The sequence below is a fragment of the Bison bison genome, unplaced genomic scaffold (genome assembly GCF_000754665.1).
Source record: "Bison bison bison isolate TAMUID 2011002044 unplaced genomic scaffold, Bison_UMD1.0 scf7180017864492, whole genome shotgun sequence".
NCBI lineage: Eukaryota > Metazoa > Chordata > Mammalia > Artiodactyla > Bovidae > Bison > Bison bison.
Window position 1 is genome coordinate 3,135,488 of NW_011495051.1, and position 10,444 is coordinate 3,145,931.

Here is a 10,444-nt window from a genome sequence, read left to right on the forward strand (position 1 = left end):
TATTTACTTATTTCATAGCACTATTAGTAAGAAAGAGATAGTATTGCCTTTTTAATTATTTTTAAAAGTTATTTTAAAATAACTTATTTTTATTAAGTCATCATAAATGCAATGTAAAATGCACTCTATTTTTTTCTTTCTTTTTTATTTTTTAAATTATGAAAGTTTGATAACACACTTACAGGAGACTTGGAGAATGCAGAACAAAGTTACATATGCCTGTGGGCTCAATTGCTTCAGTCATGTCCAGCTCTTTGTGACCCCATGGAGCATAGCCCACCAGGCTTCTCTGTCCATAGTATTTCCCAGGCATGAAAACTGGAGTAGGTTTCCATGCCCTTCTTCAGGGGATCTTCTCAACCCAGGGATCAAACCTGTGTCTCTCGGGTCTCCTGCATTGGCAAGTGGGTTCTTTACCCCTAGTGCCACCAAGGAAGCCATTTAAGTTATATAGTTTCACTTTATATTAAAATTATGTTTAAGTGGATAAATTAAGATCTTCAGTTGGAGTTTCAATATCAAACTCTCAAAAATTAGAATGAATATATAGAAAAGTAGAAGGATAGAGTAGACCTGAAAAGCACCATGAACCAATTCAACTTAATTACAATGTATACAATTTTCATACAACAGTAAAAATCCACTCTATTTTTTAAATGTGTGGGTCAGGGACTTCCCTGGTGGTACTGGGTTGGGAAGATTCCCTGGAGAGGGGAATGGCAACCAACTCCAGTATTCTTGCCTGGAGAATTCCACGGGGAGAGGAGCCTGGCAGGCTAGAGTCCATGGGGTCACAAAGAGTAGGACACAACTGAGAGAGACTAACATTACCTTACTTTACCAGTGGATAAGAGCTTCCACTGAAGGGGGTGCTGGTTCGAGCCTTGGTTGGGAGCTAAGATCCTGTGGTGCAGCCAAAATAAATAAATAAGATTAAAAATTAAGTATACAGATAAGTGATTTTCTAGCATATTTACGGTGTTGTGAAACCCTCACTGCTATGTTAACTATCTATCTCCAGAACATTCCATCACCCCAAAAGAAACTTTCCCTTCCCCATTAGCAGTCACTCCGCTGCCCCCAGAAACTAATTTTTCTGCCTCCGTGGGGCACGCTGCTTTCACCGCCAGCTTCTGACTGCCCTTAAATGCCTGCAGAAGGAGTGAAGCAGAATAGAGTTCTGATCGGATGTTGTCATCACTGTGATCAAAGTCCCAAACTCAGAGTTTCTAGAAAGAGCGAGTACTTTTTTTTCTTCTCTTTTTACAGGGGCAATTAAAAATCTCTGGGGCTAGGCAAGATCAGATGGTTGGTTGCAGATTTGTCTCTCAAGGACAGTACCTCAGGTGACCTTCAGTTTCTGAAGGTATGGCTTCATCAGTCTGAGTTCTGTTTCCTATAAAGCATCAGAGACACAGTTCAGGTAATTCAGCAAATGCAGAGTCCCTCAGAAATGTGGGGCCTTGGGAAACTTTCCCGGTGGTCCAGTGGTTAAGAATCTACCTTGCTTTACGGTATAGCACAGAAAAGTATAGTCAATATCTTGTAATAACCTATAATGGAAAATAATTTGAAAAATAATATATGTGTATATGTATAACTGAATCACCTTGCTGCGTACCTGAAACATTGCAATAATATATATATATAAAAGAAAAAAAAAAGAATCCTCCTTGCAATGCAGGGTACATGGGTTCAATCCCTGGTCAGGTAATTAAGATTCTCAAATTCTGTGGAGCAACTAAGCCTGTGCACCGCAATGAAAGATACTGCATGACCCAAGTGCTGCAAGAAAGACCTGATGCAGCCAAACAAATGAATAAATAAGTATTTTTAAAAAGGAAACATGGGGACCTTTGAAAGCTCATTTCAACCCTGTAGGTCTCAGCATCCCCCTGGGCAACAGGATTTTCTCCTTTGACACATGAACAGGGCTCTGCAAACTTTTTCTGTAAAGGACCAGATAATAAGTATTTTCAGTTTTGAGGGCCAGTCTCTGTTGAAAAAATCTGTAGACAAATGGGTATGACCACGGGACACTGACATTTGCATTTTATATAATTTTCAGTATCAGAAAACATTCTTAAAATTTTTTCAAGCAGTTAAATAGTGTAAAATTCATAAATTTTTTATTTCTATAGTATTTCTTTGATTACAACTAGGTCAGTCCTCAACTCCCAAGTAGGAGAGAGATTTTTGCTATCAGTGTACTCCTGTAGCGTATTTTTTTAAAATACTATTTTTAAACATTTTATTTTATATTGGAGTATAGCCAACTAACAATGTTGTGATAGTTTCAGATGGACAGCAAAGGGACTCAGCCATACATAAACATGTGTCCATCCTCCCCTAAACTCCCCTCCCATCCGGGCTTCCGCATAACATCGAGCAGATTCCCTACGCTGTACGGTAGGCCCTTGTTGGTTATCCATCTTATGTTGTTGTTTAGTTGATAAGTCCGGCTGTTTGTGATCCCATGGACTGTAGCCCACCAGGCTCCTCTATCCATGGGGTTTCCCAGGCAAGATACTGAAGTGAGTTGCCATTTCCTTCTCCATTTTTTAAAATTTTTGATTGGAGGGTCATTTCTTCATGCTTCCCAGGTGGCATTAGTGGTAAAGAACCTGCTTGCAATGCAGGAGATGCAGGGGATGCAGGGGATGCAGGTTTCCTCCCTGGGTGGGGAAGATCCCCTGGAGGAGGAGCCTGGTGGGCTACAGTCCATGGGGTCACAAGTCAGACATGAGCAACTGAGCATGCGTGAATGCACGAAGATAATTGCTTCACAGTGTTACGTGGGCTTCTGTGTGCAACAGCGCGAATCAGCAGTAAGTATACACATACCCATCTGCCTTGAGCCTCCCTCAGTAAAATTCATTCTTAACTTGAAGACAGTATGACAGCAGGTGGTGAGCTGGCTTTGGTCCTGGGCTGTGGTTTGCCAATCCCTGGTCTAGGGCATTGGAACATCTGTTCCACAAGGAGGCATTTGCAGCATAAACACGGCATGTTCCTCATGAAGTGAAGGCAAATAATCCACTCATTCAACAACTATACCATTCATTCACTCAAAAAATATTTTTAAAGACATTTTCCTGTTTTACATCTTACGATTAAATTTATAATTTGCAATTAGATTTCTAATTCATCAGTTTTGTATGTCATATGTGCTTTGAATCCAGATTCCTTTCCCCTATTGTAGTAGCTGAATGGTCCATCATTATTTATTTATCTTAACCTTTCTTTTTTAAAGATTTTTCATTTTATTTTATTTTCATTAATTTATTGGCTGCAGTGGGTCTTCGTTGCTGCGTGCAGACTTTCTCAAATTGTGCAGTGGGAGCTATAGTCCATGGAGTCACAAAGGGTCCGATGTGACTTAGCATGCATGCACTCGAGCTCAGTAGTTGTGGCTCAAGGGCCCAGCCACCTGGCATCACATGGAATCCTCCCGGACCAGGGATTGAATCCACTGGCAGGCGGATTCCCAACCCCTGGACCACCAGGGAAGTCCCAACAAGTTTTTATTGAACCCCTACTCTGCACTAAGCTCTCACGGAGCTCACAGTCTGATGAGGGAAGAAATAGGCCACAAACAGGCAAAATAAAGACCATGTCCCACATTGGTTAAACGCCCTGGAAGAAAAGAGCAGAGGTAAGGAAGGATGATGCACAGAAGGTGGGAACAGGGCAAAGGTCACGGTTTTAAATAAGACAACAGGGAAGGTCTCATCAAGAAGGTGACATCTGGGCAAAAGCACAGAAAGTTGGGAGTGTGCCCCATTGAGATCTGGAAAAAGAGGGTTTTGTTTTTTTTTAATAAGACTTTCTTTATGTGGACATTTTTTAAAAGTCTTTATTGAATTTATTACAGTTTTGCTTCTGTTTTTTGTTTTTTTTGGCCCTAAGGAAATGTGGATCTTAGCTCCCTGACCAGGGAACAAACCCAAATCCCCTGGGTTGGAAGGGGGAGTCTTAACCACTGAAGCACCAGGGAGGTCCCTGCAGGAAGATTTTAGAGGTGGACAGAAAGATGCAAAGGCCCTGGGGCAGAACCAGGCCTGGAGTGTTGGAGGAACAGAAGGGAGGCCCTAGTGGCTGGAACAGAGTGAAGCAGAGTGGACAAGACTGCTGATGGATGGATGTCAGGGTGTCAGGGAAAGAGAAAACGCAAGGACAACCCCACATTTTGACCTGGAGCCCTGGGAGCCTGGAGCTTCCATTTAGGGAGACAGGAAGGGCAGAGAGAGGAGCAGGTTGGGAGGAAGGGAAGGTGATGTCAGCAAGGTTGGATTTTGGAGGCTTGTGAGATCCGCACTTGGAGATGTCAAAAGGCAATCAGATATACAAACCATTTTCCAACCCTCCGCAGCAGACCCCCAAAACAAGCTCAGACTTACTAGAAATGACAGGCATAGCAGAAACACTTGCTGCATTTGCGGTAGGGATTAAGCTAGTCTAATATCTCACATCTGATATCTTGGAAAGGTTAAGTACTGGACTTTATAAATAATCACTGCTTTTTTTTTATTAGGAGAAATATCAAAGCATTATTTTAATATTTGAGAAGGAATGGGTAAAGTCTTATCACACTGAAAAAAGTGAAAGTGAGTGTTAGTCGCTCAGTTGTGTCTGACTCCTTTTGACCCCATGGACTGCAGCCTGCCAGGCTCCCCTGTCCATGGGATTTTCCAGGCAAGAATACTGGAGTGGTTTGCTATGCCCTCCTTCAGGAGATCTTCTTGGCCCAGGGATCAAACTTAGGTCTCCTGCATTGCAGGCAGATTCTTTACTATCTGAGCTACCAGGGAAGCCCTCTTGTTACTTTAGGTAATATTTGATAAATATTTGGGACTTCCCTGGTGGTTCAGCAACTGAATCCCCTGCTCCCAATGCAGGGGGCCTGGGTTCCATCCCTGGTCAAGGAACTAGATCCCACATGCTGCAGCTAAGACCTGGTGCAGCCAAATAAATAAACATATTAAATTTTTTGATAAATATTTGATGAGTGAATTGAATGAATGAATGAGTGATGAAGAAAGGAAGGCTCTGAAGAAGAGTGATTTATCTTCCAAACAGTCCTTGGCACAACTGATATGGATACCCTCTCCCAGGAGGACCATCTTCCTACCTGGCTGCCATGCTGGTGATGCTTGGCTCACATCACAAAACGCAATGGCTAGCTCTTCCCTTACATGAAACACACAGAAAATCTGTAATTTGTAGCACCTGACAATTCCTGTGGTGTAAATACCCCAACCATGGCCAGTTTCAAGCTACCCTTGTGATGTCACTGAATCTCACCAGCCAGAGGAAGCCAGCTCCAGCTCACCACTGTACCTGGGTCTCTTCTCGCCTTGGTGCCAACATCCTCTGTCAGTCTGAGCATATATATCACCTCCTCCGACCTTCTATGTTTTCACAGTGAAACACCAGCCAGTCCCTGCAGATATTGGTTGAAATGATGCATGTCAAAACACTTCCGGGGAGGGACTTCCCTGGTGGTCCAGTGGCTAAGACTCCAAGCTCTCAATGCAGGGGGCTCTGAGTTTGACCCCTGGTCAAAGAACTAGATCCCACATACTACAACTAAGACCCAGTGCAACCAAAAAATAAATAAATATTAAAACGAAAACAACAACAGAAGGAAAAACTGCCATTCTACACAGATGCAAGGCATACATACAGGTAAAAAGCACAAGTTAAGACATGGTGTGTTCATGCACCAGGAAGCTTTGGAAAGTAACAACACAATGCTATTCAAACTAGTCAACATCTCTGACACTGGCAGAGTGTCACAGAGTGGGATTTAATTCATTTAGAGTCCTTCTAGTGTGTAAAGCATGTGGGAGAGTGGAAGCATGGTTCCAGGAGGGGTAGCCCTGGAGACGTTGGCCCGGGACAGGGAGCTGAATCAGGGCAAGAAGGGCGCACAAAATAAACCTCCCACTTGCAGAGAGACCTGGCAGGCCGGCGGCGAGGTGTCGGCTGCCAGGGAGGTTGAAGAGGCAATTGCTCATGGCGCCCACTAGAGGGCGCCAGGGATTGATATGCTGACCCATCTCCCCCATCCTCAGGCTTGGCCTGGGTAAGGCGAGGGGGTCCACTGGGGATCCAGAGGGCTGGAAGAAGAGGCGAGAGTCTAAGTCTTGGTACCTGGAGGGCTATTTCTGTGCTTTCAGAGCTGGAAGTTTGGAGGAAAGGAGTTGAAAAATTAGAGCAGGAGTCTGGCAACTTTTTCTTAGAGGGCCGTGCAGCAAATAGTTTAAACACAGTCTGTCACAGTTAGTCAACTCTGCCCTTTTAGCTTCCCAAACAGCCACAAGCCATACAGTCCACAAAAGGGCGTGGCTGTGCGCCAATGAAATGTTATTTTTGGAGGCTGAAATTTGAATTTTATTTTTGGAGGCCGAAATTTTTATTTCATGGTAGTTTTCTTGTGTTGTGAAATAATGTTTCTCCTAAATAATTACTCCATATTTTATTTAATTAATTTGATTGGATTGCTTTACTCTATATTTTAAAATTATTTAAAAATGTGAAAGCTGCTTTTTGCTCTCAGTCTTTTTAAAGACAGACAACGGAAGTATAGTTTGTCAGTAAAGTATGTGTGTGTATGTGTGTATGTGTGTGCACACACGCTCAGTTGCCCAGTCATATCTGCCTCTTTGCAAACCCATGGGCTCCTCTGTCCATGGGATTTTCCAGGCAAGAATTCTGGAGTGGGTTGCCATTTCCTTCTCCAGGGAATCTTCCCGACCAAGTGACCGAACCCAAGTCTCCTGTGTCTCCTGCTCTGCAGGCAGATTCCTTACCTCTGAGCCACCGGGGAAACCCTCAGTGAAGTATGGATGTTAATAAATATTTGTCTGACACTGGGAACCACGTATTAAGTGCTTAAATGCTGAGGCTTACATAGCACATTTAAAAGCTGGGAAAAATCTTGTTTTATCATTTACTCCTCTTTAAGCCAAAAGGTTTATCAGTAAAAATTATGAAAAACAACCAATAATTGTAATAGCCAAGAAAGAAATATTGAGTGAATTTTTTTCTTTTATTGGACACCAGCTCTATATAATCACACCATTAATATACATAAAAAAATATCCAGTCCAGTAAAGGAAAAATGGTAATGAATGAATACCTTTTAATTTCATTAATGATTTTTTTTAAAGGAAAAACTTCTTTCTACATGTGTTCACATGATGTACATGTCTTTATCGGTCTATCACAACAATGAATAATAACATTAGAGTTGTGCTCAATCATGTCTGACTCTGTGACCCCATGGACTGTAGCCCACCAGACTCCTCTGTCCTTGGAATTTTCCAGGCAAGAATACTGGAGTGGGTTGCCAGTTCTGTCTCCAGGGGATCTTCCTGACCCAGTGATCGAACTCTCCTGCATTGGCCACCTGGGAAGTCCAACATTACAGTTTAGTAAGAAGTAAATCATTAAATAAGAATAATAATTTAAAGGAAGAAAATATTTCTATTTTAAAGATATGGCTCAAATCCAGTAAAAATGACCTGAGTTTGAATTAAAAATAGAGCTTACCAAACAAGAATATTATCTTTTCCAATTGGTGCACTGTCTATGCTTCCCTGGTGGCCCAGTGGTAAAGAATCTGCCTGCCAATGCAGGAGACTCAAGAGACACATGTTCAATCCCTGGGTCGAGAAGATCCCCTGGAGAGGGAAATGGCAACCCACTCCAGTATTCTTGCCTGAGAAATCCAATGGACAGATGAGCCTGGAGTGCTATACAGTCCATGGGGTCATAAGAGTCAGACACAACTTAGCAACTAAACATCAGCACACAACAACTAAACTTTTAAACAGAAATAGAAAGTCCAGGCTTCCCTAGTGGCTCAGAGGATAAAGAGTCTGCCTGCAACGCAGGAGACCCGGGTTCGATCCTTGGGTTGGGAAGATCCCCTGGAGAAGGAAATGGCAATCCACTCCAGTATTCTTGCCTGGAGAATCCCATGGACAGAGGAGCCTGGCGGGCTATAGTCCACAGGGTCGCAAAGAGTCGGACACGACTGAGCGACTTCACTCACTCACTCAGAAAGTCCAAGTGGACAGATTAAAAAAAAAAAGTGAAGCAGTTCAAACTCTTTTTCTTGGCATTAAAAATCACTGGTCCATCATTGTTTGTTTCAAATCTATTGTTTAAACACAAGCTCGTGTATCACCACAAGGGTTGGAAATATGAACTGTGTCCAAAGGGAATTCCAAAGAATTAGGATCAATAAGAACTAACTCTCCAAATGAATGTGTGTCACTGAGTCTGTGTGAGTCTGGGGCCAAATGCATTGCCTGAAATTCTCCCAGTTCACTTCTGTGTACAAGACAATGTTTATTAAAGGCTACATAATAAAATGTGATAATTCAAAACTTCCGGTGGCCAAACCACAGCAATTGCTCATACCAGAACTGGACAGACCACGACTTGCCAAATCCAGTCTATTTTTATAGGAGCTAAGGAGGTTTTTTTTTTTTAACTGCTTGGGAAAAGAATCAAAAGGAGATTGATATTTCACATGTGCAAAGTACAGAGGATTCAAATTTCAGCGCCCATAAAAAACCTTTTTGGCACTGGGCCATGTTCATTGACAGTTTTATCACTGGGCTCACAAGCTGAGAAGCTGTCAACTTTGCAGACCCTCTTACTGGTTTAGATCAATAAGAGATGTCTTAAGGGAGGTTATTCTGACATTGCTCAGAATTGTCTATACATGGTAATATGAAAAAAGCAAATAATAAAATCAGGTTTATTATAATTTTTTGAATTCTCTACAATGCCCTCCTTTTTTTCCAGATTTTTTTAAAAATTGAAGGATAGTTGATTTAAGTGTTGTGCTAGTTTCTGGTATACGGCAGAGTGATTCAGGTATACATATATTTATTTTCTTTTTCAGATTCTTTCCCATTATGATTTAAGATATTGAATATAGTTCCCGGTGCTATGCAGTAGGACCTCTGTTTATTGTATATATAGTAGTGTGTATCTGTTAATCCCAGAATCCTAATTTATCCCTCCCACCCCCAATTTTCCCCTTTGGTAACCAAAAGTCTGTTCTCTGTCTGTGAGTCTGTTTCTGTTTTGTAAATAAGTTCATTTGTATCATATTATATTTTAGATGCCACATATGGTTGACATCATATGGCATTTTCCTCTCTGTCTGACTTCACTTATGTGATCATCTCTAGGTCCATTCATGATGCTGCAAATGACACTATTTCATTCTTTTTTTATGGCTGAGTAGTATTCTATAGTGTATGTGTGGCACATCTCTTTTTTTTGTCCACAGAATGATCATGAATCCATTGAATGATCATGAATCAGCCTCTTTTTTGATAGCACCTGGGGTGACTGCAGCCATGAAATTAAAGACGCTTACTCTTTGGAAGGAAAGTGATGACCAACCTAGATAGCATATTCAAAAGCAGAGACATTACTTTGCCAACAAATGTTCGTCTAGTTAAGGCTATGGTTTTTCCTGTGGTCATGTATGGATGTGAGAGTTGGACTGTGAAGAAGGCTGAGCGCTGAAGAATTGATGCTTTTGCAGTCCTAAGGGGAAAGTTCATAGCAATACAGGCACACCTCAAGAAACAAGAAAAAAGTCAAATAAATAACCTAACTCTACACCTAAAGCAACTAGAAAAGGAAGAAATGAAGAACCCCAGGGTTAGTAGAAGGAAAGAAATCTTAAAAATTAGAGCAGAAATAAATGCAAAAGAAACAAAAGAGACCATAGCAAAAATCAACAAAGCCAAAAGCTGGTTCTTTGAAAGGATAAATAAAATTGACAAACCATTAGCCAGACTCATCAAGAAACAAAGGGAGAAAAATCAAATCAATAAAATTAGAAACGAAAATGGAGAGATCACAACAGACAACACAGAAATACAAAGGATCATAAGAGACTACTATCAACAATTATATGCCAATAAAATGGACAACGAAGAAGAAATGGACAAATTCTTAGAAAAGTACAACTTTCCAAAACTCGACCAGGAAGAAATAGAAAACCTTAACAGACCCATCACAAGCACGGAAATTGAAACTGTAATCAAAAATCTTCCAGCAAACAAAAGCCCAGGTCCAGACGGCTTCACAGCTGAATTCTACCAAAAATTTAGAGAAGAGCTAACACCTATCCTGCTCAAACTCTTCCAGAAAATTGCAGAGGAAGGTAAACTTCCAAACTCATTCTATGAGGCCACCATCACCCTAATACCAAAACCTGACAAAGATCCCACAAAAAAAGAAAACTACAGGCCAATATCACTGATGAACATAGATGCAAAAATCCTAAACAAAATTCTAGCAATCAGAATCCAACAACACATTAAAAAGATCATACACCATGACCAAGTGGGCTTTATCCCAGGGATGCAAGGATTCTTCAATATCCGCAAATCAATCAATGTAA